The sequence below is a fragment of the Corvus moneduloides genome, chromosome 8 (genome assembly GCF_009650955.1).
Source record: "Corvus moneduloides isolate bCorMon1 chromosome 8, bCorMon1.pri, whole genome shotgun sequence".
In the NCBI taxonomy this organism is placed as follows: Eukaryota; Metazoa; Chordata; class Aves; order Passeriformes; family Corvidae; genus Corvus; species Corvus moneduloides.
In genome coordinates this window covers 20,655,180-20,680,101 of record NC_045483.1, presented here as the reverse complement: position 1 = coordinate 20,680,101, position 24,922 = coordinate 20,655,180, and the positions used below count along the sequence as shown (strand labels likewise).

Genomic DNA, 24,922 nt, shown 5'->3' with positions numbered 1-24,922 from the left:
TAGGATATAAATAGATAGATGTGGCTAGATAGAAATAGGAAGGATGACAGTATAGAAACTGCCATGTTTCTGTTCAAATTTGCTTTTTGAATAGGAACTTTTAGTATTTGTATCTTCCATTTCATTATGCTCTCTTCCCCGTTTCATGTTATTTGCCTGTCTTGAGTTGAAGTGATGCAGATACTGATTTAAAGGTCTCTTGTCCTGCAGCACATTTCCTTAGTAGAGAGGATCACTGAGCAGGGTAAGAGGACAATTGATTTTGATTGGGAAAGAGGATAGTGGTAAGTTTGATTTGTCCCAATTGCATTTTGAGTGTGTTTTGTTTGTTGATGATACAAACTACGTGGTTACCAGTTTTTTGCCATGTTACATTGGTTGGTTTCCTCTGGCAGAAATACAACAGTTCTTGTTCTGTATCTGGTTCTGAACATGATGCTGAGAATGGTCAAGCTGTCCTTTACCGATGGGCAGACTGGCATTGCGGTTTTGGAGTAAAAGAGGAAAGTTGTGGCCTTCAAGTGCTTAAAAACGACAGCTGTTTGGATTCGTGGATGAGAGGTGTGTCAGAGAGGCACATCCTACTATGGCCACGCCACGGCCGCCTCTTAAAAAGAGCTGTGGAAAGAAGGGGAAAGGATTTGAAGTGTGTTGCTAAAATCCACCAGGTGAGTGGTTTGCTTGCCCAAATTATTTACATAATCGGCACCCTGGGATAGCTCTTTCCGGGGAGGAGGGCTGCAGGCGTCCGAGGGCAGGGCGCGGCTGAAGGGTCTCTTGGCAGTGCCAAGAGGTGGCGGAGAGGCACTGCGAGGCGTCGGGCGGCACAGCGTGCCCTGCGGGCGAAGGTGGGTGTTACCCGAGCGCGGCCGTCGCCGCTGCCGCCCTTCCCCGCGGGGGCTGCGGCCGCAGCGGCCCCTTTAAGGCGCGACCTGCCGGGATCAGGTGCGCGGCCGGAGCGGTGACGTCATGGGGGCGGGGCCGCGGCTCCCGCTCGCGCTGCCCGCGCCGCGGGACGGGGCGGCGGCGGCTGCGCACGTGCGCGGGGCGGCGGAGAGCGCGCGGGGCCGCGCGGGCCGGGGGCGGCTGGAGCCGGGAGCGCCGGGAGCCCGGACACGGCGGGAAGGCGTCTCAATGCGGGGCCGCTGCAGCAGGTGTCGGCTTGTTTGGTGTGGGGCAGCCTGCCGTATAAGCACGTGAAGGGTTTTCTCCTTCAGCAGGCTAGACGGGAAAAATGGGCTGTGTGCGGGGTGTTTAATTATTTGTAAACTTAATTGTTAGCTTTTTTTTTTGTACAGCCATTCATCATGTTGTATGTTTCATTTGTATTTACTTGTTTAAACTGTTGCTTAGATAGTAAGTGAGCACCAGATACTGCCTTAGTTGATTGTGTTTTCCGTGGTGATGAATGGTGCTGTGTACCTACTGACCTTGATAGAAAGTGCTCCGCGAAATTTAACTCTTCGTACTTGGGTAAATAAGGCAATTCCAAACGCTTAGGTTTGGAGTAGAGAGGGGATATCAGATGTCTTAGAGTTGCTCTTCCTCCCTTGCCAATGGAAGATTATATGCCACCTGTATGGAAAAGAGACTACACATTTTGCCAGTTAGGTGGGAATGTGTAAGCCCATGTGGAATTTACACTGCCTAAAGATTTTTATGCACAGGAATTGTGTTTGATGGTTCTGATGAAGAAAGGCAGAGGGTTGCTTGTGGCTTTGGTTGGGGCTTTTGGTTTCGTATTTTTTGTTGGTTGGTTGGGATTTTTTTTTCTTTTTAGGGTGAGGGGAGACATTGAAACCTTTCTTTGAACAGTCATTTAATCTTCATGATAAATAAATCTGTATAATATATCTTCATGATAAATTCTGTATTTGCGGTTCTAATTTCTGGCTAATATGTTCACTTTTCACCGGGTAAGTCAAAATTGGCAGAAATAATGAAAAAAATTCCCTGCTCAGGGGAATCATCATGTGAAGATAAGGTTGGTGGGAGGGCCTCTAATTTTCTGGGTAGCAGAAGGATGTGACCAAGTAAAACATGGCTTTAGCAGCTTTGATTCTTCAGACTAGAGAAAAGTCACTTTGGCATTCTTATGCTAAAAATGTAGGCTAAGACTTCCCTTTGAAGCCCTGATTTGGAGATGCCCATCTCTACCACATCTAACTTTTTGCTTTAGATTCCAAAGTAGATTTAGTCTGTTCTAATCTGCAGAGCAGGGTTCTGGAGTAAGTCTTTGTTTAAATAAAAAAAAAAAAAATACTTGTATGTATGTATATGTTAAGAGATGTCCTATTTTGGGTTTGAATGCATACGTCTGAATCCATTATTCTGCAGGTTTCTTTTTTTCTATTGCCTTGATAGCATTTCAGTCTAATCAGTATGCAGTAGATGATGGTCTTGCTTTCTAAATTTAGCTGCTGATGTTCATATACTGCTTGGTATTCTATATTGCTCTTTGTAGTGGGCATCCTGCATAGATAGATCAGCCCCAATGGCCTTTGTCCTGGAAAATGCATCATCCCAGTTGACATATTGGCAGTGGACTTTTTAATGGGATGAAGCATGTTAATCTAGCATGCTTTAAGACCACTGGAGTCTTCAGGTGTACTAATGTGTACTTGTTCTTTGTGTGTGCCTCATGCCTCAGGGAGAGAAACAGAGTGCATGTCACATTATGCTAGTGTTTAGTTACTACTCTTTTTCCATTTTTTTACTCCCATATTTATGCAGAGAGCATGGGTGTTCTGTCAGAAGCAGGTTTGTAGTCCAATGGGATGTTCCAGTGTTAGGACACCAGGCTAAGGTGAGCAGATTGGTAATCCAGGGCATAGTAGGATTAGTCCACAGGGTGAAATCTGGTAAATTACTTTTCTACCTGAAAATCCCTTTAACTTTTAAGTATATTTTTTCATTACAGCACCTATTACTGTGACAGATGTGACTTTCCATAAATTTTTGGCAAGTGGCTTACTGTTTCCTCTGGGAGTCATCAGCTATTTCTTACCCTCCTTGTTGATATTTTAGCATCTTAAGCCAGTTTAATTGCCATGGCTGTGAAATAAAAAATACCCATCATAACATGTGATTGTGTGTACTGTTGAAAAAGTCACTGAATTGTAAGCATCTCCAACAGCTTTTGTAGGTGTGTGAAGTTTTGAGAAATAATGGCTGTTCTAATGAAATTATTAGGAAATTTTTCAAGGTGAAAAGAAAGCTGACTTAAGAATTGCTGTTACTCTTCCTTTCTAATGGCAGATTTTCATAGAGGACTTAGTTTTATGAATTGCAAATAAAAATTTGTTTTAAAATAACTAATTCCCCCATAGTGATTGGGATGATTCCCAGAATCATGTGTGGCACTGACTTTTGTTTTCAGCTCTTTGGTATTGTGGCATGGATTTAAATGCTCTTGGGAGTTCTATGCTATATGTGCATCCTGGCTGCATGTCAGTCTGCCAAGGTGCAGTCATAGGACAAAAATAAGACAGAACAGAAAATAATTAATGCAGGATGTGAAGCTGTGTAAGGGAAAATTTCAGGAGTCTCATTACTTTCTCTATGGCTTAGTGATCTTGTTTTTTCTTTTAAATTAAGTGATACAAAAGTAAAGTAATGCAGCCAAGCTTACTTTCATTTGGGTTTCACAATGATGCAAGTTAGTTTCCAAAGTGAATCTTACACCTTCAACCTGTCCTCTCCTTTTTTATATCAGATAAGAGGCTGAAAAGCATTGGTTTTATTTGATGCAGGCAGATGAAACAAACTTGCATAATTTTCTTTCTCAAGGCTTCTTGCAAGCCTTTTGTCAAGGACCACAGAATTGCTAAGATTCAAGGTTTACAGGTTGTGTGCTGTAATTTAGGGTCACAAAATTATGTAAGTTCTTGATGACTGTAGGAAGAGTGGATACAGATTTATCACTCCAGTTATGCTGGTTCTGTGCCATATGTGTGCTTTATGTAGGAAAAGTTGTTTTTTGATTCCTAACTTAGTTGAACTATAAATTAATTTCCAAATATCCTGAGACCATATTTAAACCACAGGAAATTCCTTTTTCTACAGGAAAGTGATTTTGTACCATACCTCTTAAGGCATGAAACTCTGTGTGTGTGTGTTTGTGTCTTTCCCATCTGCAGAGATGATGGGAGACTTGTCTTTGGCTTTGGACCCAGCATGGCATCACAGTCATTCAAAGAATGTGCTCATGCTTTGACCAAGAAATTTAGTTTAGTGCTTTGTTTGATTAACAGGCATCTATAACCTGGTGTCTTGTAGTCAAGAAGACCTTTTGCCATCTCTTTTTGATAGGATATTTATAAAACATTCTTTTGGCTTTGGTCCACTTACTGAGGTGGAAGTTACAAAAAGCAGGATGGATTAAATGCAGTGCACTGTGTTTGGCAGTCACTGGGAGTAAATATGCAATAGAATTGCTTTTCTTGTTTTTGTGGTGGCTTTAGGAGGGAGTAGGAACAAGAAGTGCAGTTATTTGTGGTGTTACATCTGTGGTATTTTCATTCTTGCTTGTCTTTGGTAACTTTTAAACCCTGGCTTTTGTAGTCTCCCAGACTTCCCAGTGCTACAGGTAAAACTAGTCTGAATCACTCTTTAGAGTTCCTAGATGTAGAAAGTCAAATTGCTAGCAGGATATGTTCATAGTAATGTGCTTATTAACACTTTGTTTTTTCTCACAGTATTTTTTTTTTTGGTTTTTTGTATCATCTGCCAAAAGAAAGACTGGTTTCAATGAGGAGCATGCTGCCTCATAGCACATGTACATAAGAACTAAGACAGCTTTTATCAATTAAGTGGAAAATATTGAGTGTACATACCAACTTCTTACTCTTAAAGTTATAAATGAGCCAGATTTGTTTGTCAAATATAAGGTTTGGAATGGAATTATGACAATAGTACTCTTGATAGTGAGGACTGGACTTTACCTATGAAGGAATGCTTTCCACTTCGTCGCTCCTAAGCTTGTTTTTAAAAAGCTTGTTTTACATTTTGTTCAAACAGATGTAGTCTAAACTAATTTAACCAGTACTAGCACCCTAAGTCACTCCACACAAAAAATGCTTGTGGGGGCTATGGAGGGAATACTGAGGAACAGATCTGACTTGAAACTACCCTGGCCTGTCTTTCCACCTGGCGGCTGTTTACCCTGACCAGGTTGTTGTGTTGCCATGTTGAAGGGTTGCACAAGGATGAGAATGAGCATTGGGAGGCTGAAGGAAAGTGGAGGCGTAAAAACTCTGACGTCATGTTAGTCAATGTCTGAGTAGTCTTGAAATGCGTTTCTGATTCTCTTTTGGTAGCTACCAAAACAGCACTATGCTTGGTTTGGTTATTCTTTTATATGAGAAAAGGCAAAAAAAGATTTTTGCTCATCTTGTAATTTACAAGCTACTTGAATAGCTCTGGATTGCCTGCTTTAATAAAAAAGTAACTTGGACGGTAAGAGAAAACAGAATGGATTTTTATTAGGTTTTTTTTATATGGGTCCATTTGATTCTAAGACTATGTTGATGAAGGAAAATCAAGATTTCACTGTGCCTCCCTACTCCCCAGACTTCATTTAAACAGTTGTCTTGCCATGTGGAAAAGGTCAGCTGAGTACAGCATATGTATTTGCCCAGCATGTTTGAACACGTTGCCCTAAAGTTTGTTAGACTGTTACTAGATTTTTTTTTTAAATTGTCTTTTTTTCTATCCTCTTGAAAATTGCACTGCTGATGTGGGAGCTTCTCTTTCTTAACCCATCTTCTTCACCCTCCTCAGACCCTAAAAAAGAAGTTATTGATGGTCACTGCTTTCTATCCACAGAATTAACTTTTTGACCTCAAAGGTTTTCAATGAAGAGGGCAAACACCTGTTTTCAGACTTCTTAAAAGTCCGGGGGATGCATTCTCCAAGTTAAAAACTAGTGTTCTAGAAGAATGTACTTACTTAAGAGAAAGAAGCTAGAAAAGACTAACCAGGAGGTTTAATTTGCATCAGTTGTTTTGAACTCATCTTTGTTGGAGTGCAGTTTATCTGTGGCTGCTTAAGGACAGGACAGGGCAGTTGGCTGGGTCTTGACTGGGTGCTCCTGCTCTCTCCTTGTTCAGCTCTTGGCTGAAGTGGCTCCTGCAAGTGGCTCACAGCTCAGTGCAGTGCTTGGAAGCAGTGGAAGCATGAGGCTAGGGAAAGTAAACAGACTGACACAGTCTGCTGTTTTCCTCAGTTAAATGAAACTGCACTTTCGGTCTGTGTTCCCGATTGCTGCACAGCCATCTGACTGCAGATGGAGGGGCAGCGTTGTTATCTGCGTGAGAGGATCTAACTTCAGGCCACTGTCAAGAAGTGACCAGGCCTGCTTTTCTGCATTTGAGTGAGAAAGTTAATGAAAAAATAAAATTTCCATTGGTAGAGTTGTTTTTTGCCAACTTGCCACCCTATTATGCGTCATTTTGCAAACTTACCTGTGTTAGCATAAGGGGAGCGGAAGGGGCACATGATGGTGAACAGATCCACCCTGGTAGCAGCTGTCAGATTGGCACAGCTGTATCATAAAACATGTTGTAAGTTACCTGTGCTAGAAATGAGTGCATGTACTAGTACATCTACATGGTGTCTTGACTTTGTTGGCAAAGCTCATAAAGAAGCTGCTGTAACTACTGTTTCTCTGCTCCTGTACCCCACTGTAGCTTGCTGGTCTGTGTTATGCTAGTTACAAGTGCTTATTGCAGGACTGCTCTGTATTCGAATAACTGAAATTATAAATTCATACTTTTATTTTCTAGTTATTTTTAACCCAGATTATTTTTATGAGGCAGTTTGTAACGTGGTCCTACACTCGCTGCCACCTGCAGAACAGAGCATCAGATGAGAACAGTAAGAACTGATCTGTGAAAGGCGAGCAGGAACTTTCTGCAACCAGCTTCTTTGTTGGCAGTCCAGAAACTCCATCTTTACCATGTAGCATTTATTCCTGACGAACTTCTCCATGTAGACAAACTTACAGTATTTAAACTGTGCTAAGTGTGCTGACATTTACAGCTCTGTGAGTGGGAGTGCTGTGGTGGAAAATTACACGAAGGTGAAAGGAAGGGCTAGCACAGCCTTTGCTAGGTAGGAAGCTAAAAGATCTGCAACAGCAGAAGGAAGCCAAAATCATATGACTCTGCAGACATTGGGAAAAGAACTGTTTTCAATCTTAAGAGAATGGTTGTTTCAGCTCTGTCATCTATACTTTGTTTCTTCATTTTTTTTGACTTATGCTTCTGTCATTTGCTTGACAATATCTCTTTATCTTGACAGCCATGAAGGTATGCTGTAGGCATGCATGCTTCTAATAGATGGGGTTATTTGCAAATACATTTGCTTCAAATTGCTGATGTTTGAACCAAAGCAGAAAAGCAAGGAAGGCAGAGAGAGAGAGAGATTTTGGGCTTGTCTCTTGCTTTCGTTTGCCTGGTTTTCCTGCCTCATTTCTGTCTGAGGTAGCTATGTGGATGGCTGTATAATTGCTGTCCCAGTTGCCCTAGGGGCTGCAGTACTTGACCAGAACAGTTTGAGGGTTGCTGTGCTGTCCTAATTTAGATGAGATGTTAGAAGAGTTGAAATGCTTCCCCCCCCCCCCCCCCCCCTTCCTGTTCTGTGCAGAAATGTGGTAATTGCTCTGAATTCTTTCTTAGTTTAGTGGCAGTGAGTCAGATTCTTAGCTGGTATGTTTGGCAAAGCTCTCTTTTGTGAGTGCAGCAGTGCTGTTGTTCTTCAGCTGGGGACCTGTCCCCCTGCTTCTGTTCAAGGCATGGAGCCCTGCTTGCTGTTTGAACTGTCTGACCCTCATCAGCGCAGAGTGAGCTCTAATTTTCTGTCTAATGCAGAGGGATTTGCTTTAGTAGTAAAAACACTTACTTGTCCTCTGCTGCTGTATGATTCTAAAAACTTTTAATTTTAGGTGTGATGGAAGCAGAACTGATCTTGCTTTCAAGAGAGCATTTAGAAATAATTTTCATGCTTTCTTCATGCACTGAAGTGTTGAAGAACTGGTTATTGTTTAGGCAGGTAACTGATAGTCTCCGCTATCCATGTGCTGAGGGACTGTGCAAAATGATGTCAAAGCAGGTGTTTGAAAATGTCCACAATTTGATCCATTTTTCTAGTAGTTACTCAAGTGTGTGTGGTCACCTGAAGCATTTTATCAAAAAGCTGACAAAGAGTTCTAAAATTATGGAAACTGAGGCTGAAGCAAATTGGAATTTGTAAAAATCAGTACTACAAAAGTCTTGATGTTACTGATTTAGATACTCCTGCCCTTTTGTGAGCGTTGGTCAGCATCACCTCAGCAAGGAAGTCAGTGGAGTCATGGGAGATGTTTGTGGATTTTGTGTCTGATGAGGAAAGGCAAATGCTTTGTCCTTTGGAAGGAGGAGGACTAAAGGAGTACAGAGACCGGTGTTTTCTCTGCAAGGGTACATACCAACCTTGAGTCATTGAGCTGTGGAAATAATGCCACTTGAACAAATGGACTTGCTAACTCTTGGTAAAATTTTACAGGTATTTGAGAGTAAACATGCAGATCCAAGTAGTAGTGTGAGACACCTGGAAGGCTTGGTCACTTTTTCTGTATGCTAAAAATGAGGATTGACATATTGCTTTTGCCTGGAAAACGTCTGTGTTGGTGTTGCAAATTGTGTTTTTAAGTGATTTGCTTCCTTGATACAAGCTGTTTGAGGAAGGAGTGCTACGGAGTTAACATGCTGTTTTAACCACACACAGCTGTGGAGGAGGTTTTGAGCCCAGCATGATTACTGAACATTGGACTGTTTTTTGTTCACAATTATGGCACTGTCAGTGCACTTTAGAAAATTACTTTATTTGAAATTTGCACACACTAAATCTTTTTTAAAAAGCTGTGTAGAAGCATCACGAGGTAAAACTGCTTAGAGTATTGTGCCTTTGCTGTATTTTTTCCTTTCTTGTTCTTCTATTTTTGTCTCTCCAAAAGTCTATCATTATGGAAAGACATAGTTAAAACTTGGCTTAGCCCCTTCTATCCTGCAAGACTAAATTGTTCTTAAGGCAAACCAGTTTAATTGTATTCCAAATGCTTCCTTTTTGCATTGTTTGTTTCTATTAGGTAAATGGTCCCGGTGGGGATAGTATCTTCAACTCCTTGTACGCTCCAAAGCATTATTATATTTCAGTCTGATTCTGTTAAAGTTATATTGTGCTGGGGCAGCAAGACAATGGTGTGCATTGGTTTGGGGTTTTTTATTTTGTAACATAACCAAAATTTTCTTTAAAGCTATTTTGGTCTTGGATATACAGTAAGTCTCCCTGTCTCTGCTCTAAACATGACCATGTTAGAAGAACAAATTGATGCTGAATGCAGATGGCACCCGTGTCCTGGAGCTGTACTGTAAGAGTGTCTGGGAATAATCATGTAGTAATGCTACTGCTGAGCTTATGGGAGGTTTTGGGGGTAGGAAGCCATTTTTCTGAACAAACTTCTTTTTTCCGTGATCTGTATCGCTGGCTTTGAAACACAGGGGATGGTTCCAGGAATTGTCCTGCAATAATTGTTCTTTGAAAAACTGCTTTTAAGTTTGCATTGCAACTGCAGGGCTGTAAGCTGAGGGACCAAAACTGAAGCCATCTTTTGAGTCCTTTCCATTTTTTTCTGTTAAATGGTGACATGTTGCTGCTGGTTGTCAATTTGTCCTACGAGAAAACAATCCTTGATGTTTAACTGCAGAGTCTGCAGGAACCTCTCCAGTTCACTTGTCACACTGAGGGGAGCCCTGCCTTGCACAGGCAGGCTGCTGCTGTAAAATGAAGTCCTTGCAGCCCTGTCTCCCACTTCTCTGCCCCCAGGCTGGTCTTTTATAAAAGGGTTTGGAAAACTTTTCCTCCTTCTTGCCTGGCCCTGTGTCCGAGGGGAGTTGTCGGTAAGCAGGGCCGGGCTTCTGGCCTTATCTTTGTTGTCAGAGCTGCCTGCCTGGTAGGTGGCAGTGGGGGCAATGCTTTTCAAATGAGACTTTCCTGTGCTTAGGGAGGCCCTTGTTTTTTTTGTTTTAACAGCTTCCTATTGTTTGAAACAGCAGGTTATCCCCTCCCATGCTATTCTAGCTCTTTCCTCCTCCCTTAAATAATTTTTCTGTGCAAGTATTACTCAGAGCAGTTAATCTTGCAGTGAGTCCTCAATTTTCCCAACTTGCTCTGATCTCCAGCTTCTGTTGTGATACCAGTGTGAAGTTCACACAATAAATAGAAAGTAGTTTCTGAAGGTAGGTCTTTCTGATTTTTAATTCAGCATCACCACCACTGTGATGTGACTTTTTTGATTGAATTCAAATTGTCATAGGAGTTCTCTCCAACATGTGATACTGAAAGATAGAAAATAATGCTTTTCAATGTTTTCTGGCTTTTGTTTGTAAGATACAAAGAAAGAGTATTGCTTCAGTTCATTATTCATATGTTTATCATCATTTTCAGTGTTCCAGTCCTGCTGACTAATGGTGTTTCATATGTTTACATTTTATTTATGATGTTCTACCTCTGTGAAAGGCACTCTCTAAGCCATAAGCTGCCTCTGGTCCACCATACCATAACTTTTTGTATCTGGTAGTATCCGTGATAAATTTGAAGATAAAGCCAGTCAGAATCTCTTCTCATCGTATCAATTGTTACAGCTGAAAGGGATGTTGGCAGTTCATTTCCCATCCTACTTACTTTACAGTGTAAGAATTACCTAGTCAGAAGCACTCCAGACTGCTTTTTTGATAAGTTAGTTGTGTTTTTCCTTCCCTCTAGTTGTTGAATTATGTGTAAGAAAGTTGATAATTAAATGAGGTACTGAACCTATGCAGAACTTTTCTGTTATTTTAATGTGCTGATTTATAAAAGTCAACTTGCTTTAGTTGGTTTCCTGGTCCCCTGCTTTCTATCAATGTCTTGTTTCCAAAATTAGTAATAATTTTGTGATTGTTTGAAGTCTGTCACTACTGTTTCATACTTCTCACTGGTTCAGCTTAGCAAAAAGTACATATTTGTTTAAATTTCTAGATTTGAAAGAAAAAGAAACGAAAACCCTTATATTATTTTGATGTATTTGGTGACACTAAGCAGAAGTTTTAATTCCATGAAATGGTAAGTCCAGTTCTAGACTTGGTCATCAGAGAGGGTGAAGGAGGGGGAAATAATCTGTATATCAGTTCCAGTACTTGTCGTTCAGTATAATAAGCATTCTGCCAGTTCTAAGGCATTCCAAATTTTTTTGAAGGAATAACTTCTTAGGCAGCATAAAACAGACCAGAATTACAAAGACATTGATTATAGTCTTCAGAGGCAGGATTCATCTGATCCATACCTGGAAGATGAAGTCCCGCTCTCCTTGCCCTAACTATAACTTCTTGATAAGCTGATTCAGGTCACTAACCTAGTAGGAAATAAAGCAAGCCCACTTCTCCCCTCTTGTCATCCCTCCAAAAGTGCTAATTTTGTGAGCCGAATTTGCTTCTGTGAGCCTAAGTGTGAACTGCCTGCCCCAGAGCACTGGTGTGGAGGAAGAAGTGCCTTCTTCATACTACTCTGGTGGCCCTAAGATCTTGGCTTCATTTGGTTATTTCATAAGGTTCCTCTCAGAGGTAGGTTGTCTGTCTGAGATGATACATCCTCTTTCTAGAACACTGTATTTCGTGGGAGTTAGAGAAGCCGTAGGCTTTTTTATTACTGTTATTGTAACTGACAGTTCGGAAACCTCTTGGGTTTTTTTGAGGGAGAAGTGTTGCAATGGACATGCAGGAGTTTGTTTTTCTGAAGTTGTTAATTTATAATGTAGTTATGTCTGTAGGTTATGACAGTGGTCTCAGAGTTTTAGGTGTCTTAAAAACCCAAACAGGATGATTCCAGGTTAAAGAGTTCTCTGTTTAAGGCCTGTGAAACATGACAAACAGGCTGAGGAGTGAAGGAAGCAGACTGTGGTGGCTGTCAGGATGAACAATGGTTTTGGCACACCTGCTGCATTGCTGCTGTGCTTCTCCATGCTTGGCAGGAAAGGAGTGATTTGGAGGATAACCAGATAGTTTTGTAGATATTTTTGGTATGTTTCCATCTTCTCTGAGGGAGAGAAAACAGAAGCACTTGCTTTATAATGTAACTAATGGCTGGTTGAAGACTGGCACCATCAACTTTTGGGGCAGGATTTAATAATGCACATAGAAATGTGAAAGTCAATATTATGCTAGACTCGGGGGCCCTTAGAAGGGAGTGCAGGGAGACTGATGTACCATGGGAAGGGGGAATAGTTGGATATAGTCGAAGTGATGTGTTAGAAATTTTTGCTCATACTGCCCCTCTGAATAGCTATAAACATAATCAAAAAGCAAAATTAAGAGAGCTGAAACAAATGCACTTGGCAGATGTTTTTTCAGTATGACAGTTTTTTAACTCTACCATATTCCAACTGATGTTATTCAGTTGATGCTTCTCCTGGAAGTTGACACAGATGTAAGATGTGAGACCAGATTACAAAGAATCCTATATCACAGCCATGTCATTTCATCCATTTTCCAGTTGTGTCTATTCAGGCTCTGATGTAATCATATTAATAGTCTTTTTAATTGATGTGTAATGCCATACATATTTATACAGACTTTTTCTGAAGCATCTCATGTACTTGATCTCACAAGAGGGTATTGCTGTCCTAAATTGTTGACTACCTGGGTCACCAGAGTATATTGGAATTGGAGAACTTAGGTGTACTGGGAAAAAATGAGAATGCTAAAAAGCTGGAAGAATTTCTTTTTAGTCTAGCAAAGAAAATGCATCTAATACTGTACTTTTTGTCTCAAGCTTGGAGTTTAACTTCAAATGGAGTGACTTCAGTTCTGACTGACGAGAAATGTAAGATTTTTTCAGATCATCCACTTACTTGCATGTGTGCATGCACACGTGTGCGTGATTTATTTTATTTTCTTAATCACAGAGGAAGGATGCATAGACTCTTAATCTGGATAAAATATTCTTATTTTTTCCTGTTTCCCTTACAGGTGTGTGTATAAGGAAGTGTGACTTGCTGTAATGCTGGTTAAGCAATGGATAATAATTATAGTAACAGTGTGTCTGAACGCTTTCATCTAGTATTGAAGGAAAATTTTGTAAATGGTTTCTCAAAAAAGCATTTATCATGGTGTAATGACATGACTGAAAATACCATTGTGATGTGGGTAACCCTTCTTGATAAGGATAGCTGTTACAGATGTTGCTTTCTCAGATGTCAGGTGATTGTTCTTGAAGCCTGGTTATTCTGAGGGGAGAGGACTTTTAAACACGACAGTGTTTGATTTTGTCCTTTTATTGCCTTGCTGATGTTCTGGATCTGAAATTTTTTCTGCACCAAGTTGCTAACACAACAGTTGCATCTCTTCAGCAGCTTCTTGTGTTGCCAGCATATTGTCTAGGGAATTCTGGGGGAAACAAGCTCTATTGTACAGCGTTACAATGCTTGTAGATGCGAGCCTGGAGCAATATCAGCTGGTCTTGCACTAACAGGATTTGGCAAGAGAAGGTGTGGGCAACATGTGACTGCTGTGCAACTGGAAGGTGAAAATTCTGTCCTGTGACCAGCTCTAGGGGATCCTGGTGTGGGGAGTGTTGACTGTGTAACCTGTACTGGAGCCTGTAGGAAGAAGCAAGCCTTAGAGATCATCTTGGATTGCCATGGCAGGATATGGAGACCTCCGCAGTTTTTGAGGTGCCTAACCCCTCTGCTGTGGTGAGTTCCCAAAAGACTGAAAGGATTTGAACATCAAAAAAGCCAAATTTTATTTCAATAATAACAGAAATGTTACTTTTGTAAAAAGAGAAAATTTAAAAAAAATCTTGGGAAGACAAAATGGAAATAGGCTTGTGTGCAAGTTTCCTGTTACCAACTATGTCTTGCCTTCCCAGCCTGTCAGTCACTGAGTGGTCCCAAATATCTTACTGGAAATTTTGTGCTATTGAAGAGCAGCCAAACCACACAATCCCTGGAGCTTTCATCTTTGAACAGTCTTAATATCTCCCCAAGAGGGCAGGATGGGACTGTACCCCTGCCCCCAGGGGTGCTACATGGCGCAGCCACACTCTTAAAGAATTACACCCATAATTAGAAGCCAGAAACCAAATGCTTACATAAATGTTATCATCCTGAGACCCAGTTGCTTTCCTGTTCCCTACTGTGTGTGATGGAGTGGAAGAACCCCTAAAGCCGCTGTTGTCTCTTGCCTGAGACCTTTCTCAAAGCTTCTCTGTGCTCCAGTGCTGTTCCCTAAGGCACTTTGCTTAAGGGGTGACACACATCATTGTAGGCTGGGCATTCTTCTCTACGGGGGAAGAAAAAAGATGAACACAGAATGTAAGATACAAGTTCAGGAAGCTGTGCTTTCTAAATTTCATGTGTTGTGTGCTGGACTAGCCAGAAGCTGGTAATCCTTTGTGCTTAACCGTACAGCACTCCTGGGAGTCACTGTTTAAAGGGTATGTGGGTTGTATTCAGTTTCACAAGTGATTTCAGCCAGTGCGAGATCAGATTTGGGGGAGTAAAAGAAGTAAATGCTTGCTTTTCTGTAGAGCTCAAGACCTACAGCAGCATTGAAAAAGTTGAATTACTGCTGAAAGGAATTAAACTGAGCTTCTGAAGTAAACTTTTTTAAAATTTTTTTTTTTCTTTGTTACAGTACAGGCTGAAATCCTGTTGTCTGATGTTGAGCTAGACTGCAGTTTTCTCTAGCTACTCTTCCAGTGTTGGACTTAGTGGCTTTAACCTTTGTTAATTGTCAAATTTGGTTGGCTGGGTACTTTGCAGCCCTGTTAGGACAGGCCTTCTTTTTGTGTATGAAGGCATGTGTACATATCCTTAAATTTGCTCCTTGTCATTCTGTTTTAAAATAACAACAGCAACAAGTTTCATTAAGGATGTTTTCCTTTCTACATGTACTAGTTGGTTAAATGTATTATAACTTTCCTGGGGACCTTCAGAATTCTGTTTTAATTTTATCTTTAACAGGTTTCTTCAGTTGCTAAGAGAAGAACTTTGTGACCGACCTCTTCATGATCTTCTGCCAGTGAACAACCCACAAATAATGTGGGAAGGCCCCTTTCAGGGTATATACCTCCTCTTGAGTGCTTCCTGGGGCTGGGGTTTTTTTCTGGCCAGGGGATGTTTTGGTTTTTTGGGGGAGGAAAGAGGGTTTGTGGTTTTTGTTTAGTTGAGTTTGTGCTTTTTTGGTGGGGTTTTTTTTGTAGGGAGCTTCTGGTGCCACTCAGTTGGGTCATTTTATTGCCAGGCAGAGAAAAAAAATAATCAAAGCTGTTGACATCATTCTTCTTTTTCTTACCCCAACACCCAACTGGTCTGTTCAGCTTGTATTATACCGCATTTGCACAGCTTCTGCTTCTGTGACCCATTAGGACAGAGCCTGCTTGTGCTTAACAAGAGTCTCTTTCATGCTTTGTGGATCTCTCCAGGCCACAGCGGGACACAAAATAATCCCTTTTGCATTTGGTAGTTTCACAGTACTTTTCTGGTGAAGATAAAATAACCTTTCTGAATGAAAACAATAACATCATCTCCATAAGCCTGGTTTTGATACAAGGAAATTGTGTCATTGTTTCTGCATCTTATAAAATGAACAGCAGTTTGTTTGGGTTTTTTTTTTCCTTAGCAGATTACTTACAGATTTTAATCTTTTAAAATCATGGGAAGAGTGTTATAAGTTTTTTAAATCAATATGGAATTTGTTCTTATGGTAGCATCTATTAAGACTTAGAGAACCAGTTTTTTTGAGTTGTAAAATAAAAATTTGAATTCAGACTTTGAATTCAATGAGGCCAAAGTTTTGTGAAAGTTCCTATGCAATCTCATGGCTTCACCTTATTATTAGTTCTAACATAAAAGATCTGTATTTCAGAAAACTTACTTATACAACAATCTGCTTTGCACACATGAAGCTTTCATTTTCGTATGCTGTGCATATTCTCTAATGTTTTAATTTCTGAAATGTTTGACAAGTATAATGTGTATGACAAAGAAAATATCCTTTGCCTGTTTGAACCATCTAGTCCAATTTTCACATTGTGAGATTGGTTAAACTTGGATTTAAGGCTTTTTTTACAATCTTTTCAGAAGATGTTTTTATACCGGAAGAATTCAAGCAATTTATCTATTTGTAAGGGGCTTCTCAGTGAAAGTAAAATTTCAGGTAATGGAGGCAACTGCACACCCTGTTATACAAGGGTTCCTTTCCTGTGTCTGTAGGAACCATTTCATGATTTTGCCTGTGTTTGATGTTTAGTTGTGAGTTCAGGATTGTTGTGCATTAAGTTGTTATTACCCTCTCTTTTTAAAACACACAGAGACCTGCAAAAATGGCTCCTTTACATCATAAGGTCATATGGTGGAATGAGTCTGCAGCTGGGGACAGGCACAGTATGTCCATGGCTGTCGGCTCAGCCAGCAATGGACCAGTTGGCCAGGTCTAGTCTTGGGGTGCAGGAGCCACAGGGAAGCCATGGCAGCATATTACAAACACTTTGTTTGCTAGTTTGGGTTTGTAAAGGCTTGAGGTTATGGTCATGTCTGTGTGCTTCATGTTTAGAAAAGGACAGGACCCAACTCATGAGCTTGCAGAGACAATCTTTTCCTCTGATTTCCCTAAATGCATCCATCAGATGTTTCTTCTGCTGATCTCCTACTTGTATAGTTCTACTACCCCTGCTTGTTCTGTTCCAGGTTGTTGGTGAGGTGTATGGTGTCATGGCATGTTTCCCCCAACGTGTTTGTTTTACTCTTCCATATGCTATTAACTGCCGTTGGATCTGGGATATTCTGATTAAGTAAGCTTTTTCTTGTGGTGTGTGCAAGTGTTTTTTCTACTCAGGTTCTGAAATCTTCAATGGGTTTCACGGCAAATGCTTCTCTGTACAGAGCCAGATGAAGCACAAATGAGTTTCCCTGTTCTTATTAGTTATACTTATTCCTCTAAAACTACATACTAATGATCTTAAACTCAGCTTATGCATGTGTGTGCGCACTTGTGATTCTGCTGAAATGTTATTTATAGCTATACAGCACAGATGATTGTTTAAAAAAAGAGGAATAATCAGCATGTTGTGGATGCTGGGAGCATTTGCTTTATATTTTTATGTGAAATATGAATCTATATCATGTTCTGCAGTGCAGCAGCGCTCCTTCTGCTTGTCAGTTTTAGCAAAACGGGAAAAAAATGATGTAAGCATTTAATACTGGGACCCAGCAAAGGCACCATAAACTGCTCCTCACTCTGCCTTTACTCTCTGTTTATGTGAGTTCCTCTGTACTGCTTTAATTTTGCACCTTGGTATGTTATTAGTCTGTCGAGAACGTGAGAGTTATAATCTGCCTTGATATGTGGTAATGATGGTATAGATAAAACACAAAGTACAATCAACTAATACTTTAATCTAGAACTATTATTTTCGTACCAAATACTGTCCTGAGCAAAGAGAAAAGAGGGAGGGAATAGGTGCTTTTATGTTACTAACAAATATATTATTTGGCCCCAGCTGTTGATCACAAGGGAGGTTGGGAATTGTCTGCCCACCCTCTGTGGAAGTTTTCACTAGCCAGTGTTATCAAAAAGTCTGTTATGTGTGTGTGTTGAGGAAACTGATTTCTGCCCTGGGTGTCATCTTTCCCCTTGAGCACTACCTGGACAGAACAGTGCATTGCAGTATTTGACTTTGAGATTCTTAACACATCAACAGAAAGACCTATTTTTCCACCCAAATGCTGTCCATCTGTTTGGTCAAAGTCTGTTGCTACTCTGTGTGTTTCTGCCTTTGCTTAATCTTCATTGTGTTTCCTTTGATATCGAAAGTACTAATGGTGCTGGACTTCTGCTCATTTGCCCATTTTCCTGCAAAGTTTATTTCTTGTGTACCTATGGTTGTTATTCTGTATGGATGTGTGTATTTCCACACTCAAACATATCTGAAATTGTTGGTTTTATAGAAAGTTTAATGAAACAGAGGGGTTTGTGGTGCTGTAATGTGAACAGCGTATGATTTGGGAGTTGATTGCTACCGACTTCTGTTTTAAGCAAGGAAAGGGGTGTGAAGATTGACAGGAGAACTCACAGTTATAACAAGGTAGCAGTTACTGAAGAGGAAAAATTTTTGTGTTCAGCAGTGAAAATCTGCAAGGTCAGGAAAAGAATGGCAGCAGGATTTTAGGATTTAGAAAGTTATCGGTCATTAAGCCATATGTTGTTGAATACTGCTGACTACTTCTGAAAGCTTCTAGGGGTCTTAAATCATTGTTGGGCTGGAATTCACAAGCCAGAGTACAAATCTCTTGGGTTTTTGGATCAGTGGTGTTATGAAAGAGAGATGAGATTGTTTGTTGATAAGGTGCCATATGAAAATGGGCCTTGAATTCTTTTGGCAGTAGCTGATGGCTGTAAAATACAGAATTTTGCAATCAAAATGTTTGTATCTGGAGACTGAATCAAATACTGAATTCATCTTGAAGCTCCATATCTTGGTTTTGGAGACAAAACTTCAGGAGGAAACACTCCGGGATGAGTGTCTCCTCCGAAGGGAAAGGGCCTCCCCCTTTTCCTCCACCAGTAAGACAAGTGGGTCACAGCAAGTGAAGTGGAAAAAACAATTTATTAACGCCAAACAAAGCAGGGTAGAACAGGGGTAAAAAAAAAGCTCAAAATACGACAAATTCCCAGAGAGGGAACAGACACTCGGGCTCGGACCAGCCGGGGCCACCCCGTGGGCCCGGCCAGGGCCACCCGCAGGCTCCTTGGACCACCGAGGAGGGAAGGGAAAAAGAACAACAAAAACCAACAACCTTTTTCCAGCTAGCAGAACACAACAGAAACCAAAAAAAACAGCACAGCACTCCCGGTGCACTCCTGCCCGAGCCCGAGCCCCTGCTGGGACCCCCCGAGCCATTGGGCTGAACCATTCAACTGCCCCCTCAGGTCCGTGGCTCTGGCCCCCAGGTCCATCTTAAAGGCACAGCATCCTTGGGCATTGAGTGGATGGTCAAGGAATAAAGCAGCTTCATAGCATCATCCCAGGACACTCCACTTTGGAAAGTCAAGGTAAAAATTCAGAAAGGGAATAACTGGTAGCAGGAGGCTGGCTGAGCTTTCGCTGGAGTCAAACCAGAACCGTCTATTTCACCATATGGTTGACAGCTGCCTATTTGTCATGTTTTTCTGTGTTACACAGGATTGATTAGTGATGTTTAACTGCTTTTGAACAATTGCGTAACATTTGAAGCTGCTGTGTTTTTCCTATTTATCCAAACTCTGCAAGTTCCATGTAGAGTGGGATGGAAAGCTGGTTTCACCCTACCCTTCTTCCTTGAGAAATGTCCAGCACCAACCTAGGGTAAGGTAGGGTGTTCTTAAATATAGGCTTGGGAGAATAAACTTAGATTTTCATGTAGACAGGAACAGAAAACTTGAGGATAAGCACTTTGGAAAATGTGAGTTGAAATGCAGGCTTTTATTATCATGTACAGCAGTCTTAGAGTTGAAGAACTGTGAAGAGTAAATCTGAAGGGATTGCTGATGGTTTTGAAAGGGTTTGAATAGGTCTGGGCAGACTTTCTTAATTTTATATCTATTCCTTGCCTTTTCAACTGTCAAGAGAAAAGTTGCTGAGAAAACAGGGCTGTGTAATACAAAGGTGGCTGCCACTTCCAAAGGATTTTGGAAGTAGGACCAGTGGGTTTGTCTGCCTCCATTCCTTGTAACCTCCACAGCAAATGCATTTGCTGAGAGTACTGTGATGCATGAGATCAGTGGTTATTAATACAACAGTTTTTTTCTATCAGTAGAACCTTTATCTGGGGAGCAAAATGTGTTTTGGCAATAAGCCTCACAGAAAGTAAATAATGTGGCATTTGCATCTCTAGGTCTGACCTCCACTCTCTCATTGTTTGTCTTTGAACAGAAGCCCTTTATTACTCGATTGTCCTACACTGTGCTTTTATCAATTGCAGTCTTTGAGAAGACATGCTTTACTCTAGAAACTTCTAGATCATCTTTCAGATTAAGTTATTGTTGATCAGAAAAGGCTGTGATGCTGGCTTCAGATATTGAGAGTTGTGCATTTAGACTTTTTGTTTATTTTTTAATTATAATTTGCCTTTGAATAATTGTCATGTTGTACTGGAGCTCCTTACCAGATGGCTTTTAATAGCTTTTCTCATTTTTTGAGAGGCAGCTGGATATTTTGAGTCGTCTTAACTGTTTTATGAAAGTCTGGACACAGCTACCTTACTGTTTCAATAGCTGTATAGGATAAGTGACATACTTTTCCATTATTCTGAACAAAAGTCTGTGTCGTTGTAAGTTAGCACAGAACACAGGTGTTTATCAGCTGATGTCCTTATTTCAGAAAGGGCTGCAGAAAAGACTGATAGGACTTTGTAACCCTGGAGGAGAATCTTCTGCATTTCAAAGCCAATGGCTTTCAGCTGGGTTTTGGTTTTGTGGTTTGTTTCTTTTTTAACTGTGAAAGATGCTCTTTAAATAGATTTGGCTGACTGTCAGGCTTAAAATCAAATGATTCAGATTAGGTAAGTGTTTGCAAGATTCATTACACTGTTTTAAGAGGCAGTCCACCAGAGTTTTATAAAACCTACAAGCATTTTGGATAAGGAAGTTGGAGAAGGTTGCTATAAAGAGTATTTTCATGCAGTATAAAGCTATACTTGACCCCAGCAGCTTGCAGAGTCTTTGGAGTGTTTCTGCAGAATGTGGTCTCTCCACACCTCTTGTTGGTCTGAGCAGTTAACAGGAATGTAGAGTGGGTTGGTTTTCATGTTTCATGGTTTATTGGTTGTTGGTTTGAAAAGTTGGTATAAAAACATATTATTTTTTCATTAAATTGTTCAGTTTTTTTCCTTCCAATCACTGTAGAAGCATTAAGTTACCTATAGAAATGCCAACATTACCACTTTGGGGAAATGTGTTCCTAAAAGGCGATTGACTCATCAGTGTTTTGGCTACAGTTTCTTCTATTGGTTGGTAGGCTGTATAAATACAGTGGTAGTGACCAAAAACAATGTTTGTTATGCTAGTTTGCTTGCTGCTCTGTCTAGTCCTTTCAGTTTTGGTTTGGATTAGCTTGAGGTGATCTCTCAGAAATGGCCTTCATTGTGTCTTCTGGAGAAACCTGTAGTGTTTGATCAGGCTTGCTGTACCTGTACTCTCTGAAGAGGAACATCCATGGATTGGGGGAAACGTGTTTTTAGTCTTCACTCCAAGATCATTTTGATGGTCTTTATCAGCAGCTTTTAGCCAAGCATTCGGGTAATTTGCTTCCGGTAAGTGGAAGGATTTCTCTGGTGTCTGAAAGAGTATTTATCATAACCTTGGCAAACTATTTTCCAAAAGGTCTCTGGTACTCAAAGCTTTGTTTTAACTTTACAACACTTCAGGGACTGAGAGTTGTGCAATAGCACATGGAAAACAAGCAAGACCAGTATGAGTCTGTTGTGGGCACCAGTGGCACCGTGAGGTGCTGTCAGTTCCTGGTTCCACCCAGTAGGTACAGGTAGCACAGAGCTGGGTAATTAAGTTGTTCCTTTAAGAGGAAAACTGACAAATGGGTGCAAGCTTGACAGCAAAAGTATTACAGACTCCTCCCTGCCCCTTTTTCCCAGCAGAGAAATCAAGGCTGAGAAAATGCATGCATAAAGCAGAAATTTTTTCACCTCTATTGTCCCATTTGTACTGTGAAAAAATTCTCAGCAATAGAGATGAATGTAAGTCTACCTTTTTGTAGTTGTACTTTATTGTCTAGGTGACTGAATAAATCTGTCTCGTATTTCTGGCTAGCTAAGAATCTCAAAAAGAAGAGACATTCTCAAGAGGTGGAAATCATCCTTCCTTTTGCTTCTGTCAGGTCACTGCACTCTTCACTCTTTTCTTCATCCAGCCTCATGGTTATTTGGTATTGGGAAGTTTTTCTACCCCTTTATTTTATTTCATTATCTTCAAGATTGAATTTAAACTGACTTGCAAAGCTGACTATCTTTTGGGATGTCTAAACTAAATGAAGACTGTAATATTGATATCTTGCAATTAAATATAATTTAATCCCTGCAGAAATTAGCAAATACTTTCATAATTGCAGGTTCATGGATAAAGTATGTTCTCAAGCCTCTAGTTCTGAAAATTTTCCCTCTAGCTGAGAACAGTCATGGGATTATTCTTGGGCCTCTTCACTGAAGGAGTCTCAGGAGCCATCTGGGTGAAAACTTTAAATAAAATCCATTGTCTTTGACAAGTTTGTCTGGTTTTTTTTACCAAAAGATCTTTGAGTAAGTGATTTCAAAGCGGTTTCTCACCTCTTTAGGTTTCAGAAGTGTTACAGCATGTGAAGGCATGATTTGCCCTCAACACCATTAATCTTCTCCCTACCATCAGAATAGGTGGTAGGATCTTGGGAGGAAGGAGTCTCCTCTCTAAAATCAGACACATTTACACATTGAAGCATTTACTTTGTTCTGTGTTTTGAAAGTTTTTTTCAGAAATGTAAGTAATAGACACTAACTTCTAGACCTCTGCTTTTATTTAATAGTGTGATAAATACTTAATTGGTGGTTTCAGCCATACCTACTGCTATATCGAAGCATCTTTGTTCCTAAAAAGGGTTGTTCTAATTCAGTCACGTGCTTAGATTGGGGGTTCAAGCAATAGCCTAAAATGTTTGGCTACATGAGACTGCAGTGTGAGAGGTGTGTTACATTCCACACATCCCCCCACCCTCATCCCCCCAAAATGAACAGTGATAGTGGGACATTGCCAGAGAACAAAGGATGCAACTTGAAATGTTATATTTCTATGTGATTGATTTAGCAAAGGAGTATAGGGATAAACAGGCTCTTGAGAAATCTTTGGTGGTACATCTTGAAGCGTGTTGTGCTCTGCTGTCAAAGGACAGACTCTGGTTTCTTCAGGCCAGAAGTATGTGTTGAACCGTGGTCAGCTTTGCTCTGGGGTTGTGCTGCTGGAGTGATGCCCCATGCCTCTCTCATCTGCTGAACCTGTCTCTGCGGCTGGGAGCCCTCCCGCCTTCCTGAAGGAAGCTGCTACAAAGCAGCAGGAAGATCTAGAATGTTGGGTTTGCTTTTTTATTATATATTATTTATCTATTTTTATTATTTTATTTACTTCTTATTAAAACACTTGTATAATGTTTGAGTTGTTATATTTTGTTGGTAAGCTTTTTAGAGGTTGGCACAGTGCAAAGCTGTGATCTGGAGATCTGGTTTTGTCCTAACTGGGTGGTTACCAGCTTAAGTGTTTTTTGCTTGTTCTTAGTTTTGCGAAGGCCGTGTAGTCAGATGAGCAAACTGAACGTGCTCCTGTGAGCAGTCATGGTGAACACATGGTAAGTCAGTTCTGCTAAGCCTGTGCAGAAGCAGTGCAGGTACCAAGCTTGCATGGTTACTGTGAGGGTTTGGGCCAGCTTGAAAGTCTTGCTGCAATGACAGGTGAACTGCAAAGCCTCTAGTCTTGAATTTTGTTCCAAGAAAATAAAAATAAACTAAAGAAAATGTGTTCACTTTGTCATATCTGAGGCAGCTTTGCTCAAAAAGTTCTCAAAAGTTAGTTTTACAGCCCATTTTGAGAGCAGAATCTTGTTTTGAAGTCCACTGAATAGGTGCAGCTCTCAGCTGTGCATCCTGGGCATGTTTTGGATTGTATTTTTCTTTTTTTGTAGGTGCTGTGGAAAGAAGACTGAGTGTTTGGCTCAGCAGTTTTTGTGAGGCAGCCCAGAGCCTGCCTGTCTTGGCTCATTACATGCAGCACTCCGCTCCGTCTGCAACACAGGCTTAGCCACTGCACCTATTGCAAGTGGTGTTGCTTTACAGAGGTCCCTAAACTGATCCCTGAATAGCTCACACAGTATGGTTGGCTCATGGTTCATTAAGGGGTTGAGCAAAGAAAGGGGGCTGAGGCTGAAATTGCTTTGGAATGATTCCTGTATAAGTTCAGCACTCAGGAATGTTGTGTGACAGGCACGGTAATGGTGTGTGTCTGCAGGCTTGCAGGCACATCTGAAATTTTGCATGGCACACTGGCAGCCAAGACGACTACTCATCTGTGTGTAGATATTTGCCTGCCTTACAGCAATGCTGAGACTTCATTAGCATTTGTAGAATGAGTTTAACAGAAGTACAAATGAAATATTACTAGTGGGGAATGTGTTAGGCTGCTGTAACGCATTTGCAGGTATTTTGGAAGTTCTTTGTGTTTTGACAGGAGATGAAGAATTTATAATTGTGTGGAAGGTGAAGAACATGCCTTCACAGATACCCAGGGTATCTTTGTAAGGTATTACACTCTCTGTTAATTTTTTGCTGATGGACAAACCCTATGTATGTCTATTCTGTAGTGACTTCATGATGCAATTAATACTTAAGTACACTTGGATTAGAGTAATCTTGCTCATACCAGCCATAATAGGTAATTTCAGTTGTTATTAGGTGTATCAAAAGTGGTATAATTCTAGATGTCATTAGCAATGTCCCTGGAAAATACTGTGCAAGTTTCTATAAATATGGATGGACTACACTAGAGAGAACTTAAAAAAAAATGTTTTGCCATGAATCCTGTAGTTCCTTTTTCTAGGAATTTCTTAAATAATTTTTTTTTTCAATTTCTTGTGAGATGAGGGAAAACGTGAACTTGTTGGAAGAGCACTTTCTGTTGAATAATTGTTCTGTCTTCAGAAGCTTCTATGCCTTTTGTAAGACATCATATATCCCAAGTACCTAGATAAAGTAGCATTTTAGAGGTACACATTGTTTCTGATGAAGGAAGTTTGGAGACTGGTTTTTTCTGGAGAGTGCTGTGGGTTGCTGAGTCAAGGA

General features: G+C 40.6%; 1 protein-coding gene across 9 annotated transcripts in view; it reads left to right on the top strand.

The window, feature by feature from the left end:
• The window catches only part of USP54 (ubiquitin specific peptidase 54), a 98,739-nt gene that overhangs the window by 21,419 nt on the left and 52,398 nt on the right, over positions 1-24,922 (top strand). The window contains exons 1-2 of one of the 9 annotated variants that reach the window (XM_032117092.1): positions 23,370-23,436; positions 23,770-24,383. The exons of 5 other annotated variants lie outside the window; for them this stretch is intronic. The gene's annotated coding sequence lies outside the window, so the exon portion shown is untranslated. Of the gene's footprint in view, positions 1-1,064; positions 1,155-10,169; positions 10,278-23,369; positions 23,437-23,769; positions 24,384-24,922 lie in introns of those variants that run through there. 3 more of the 9 variants (XM_032117095.1, XM_032117094.1, XM_032117097.1) reach the window with 3 other exon arrangements.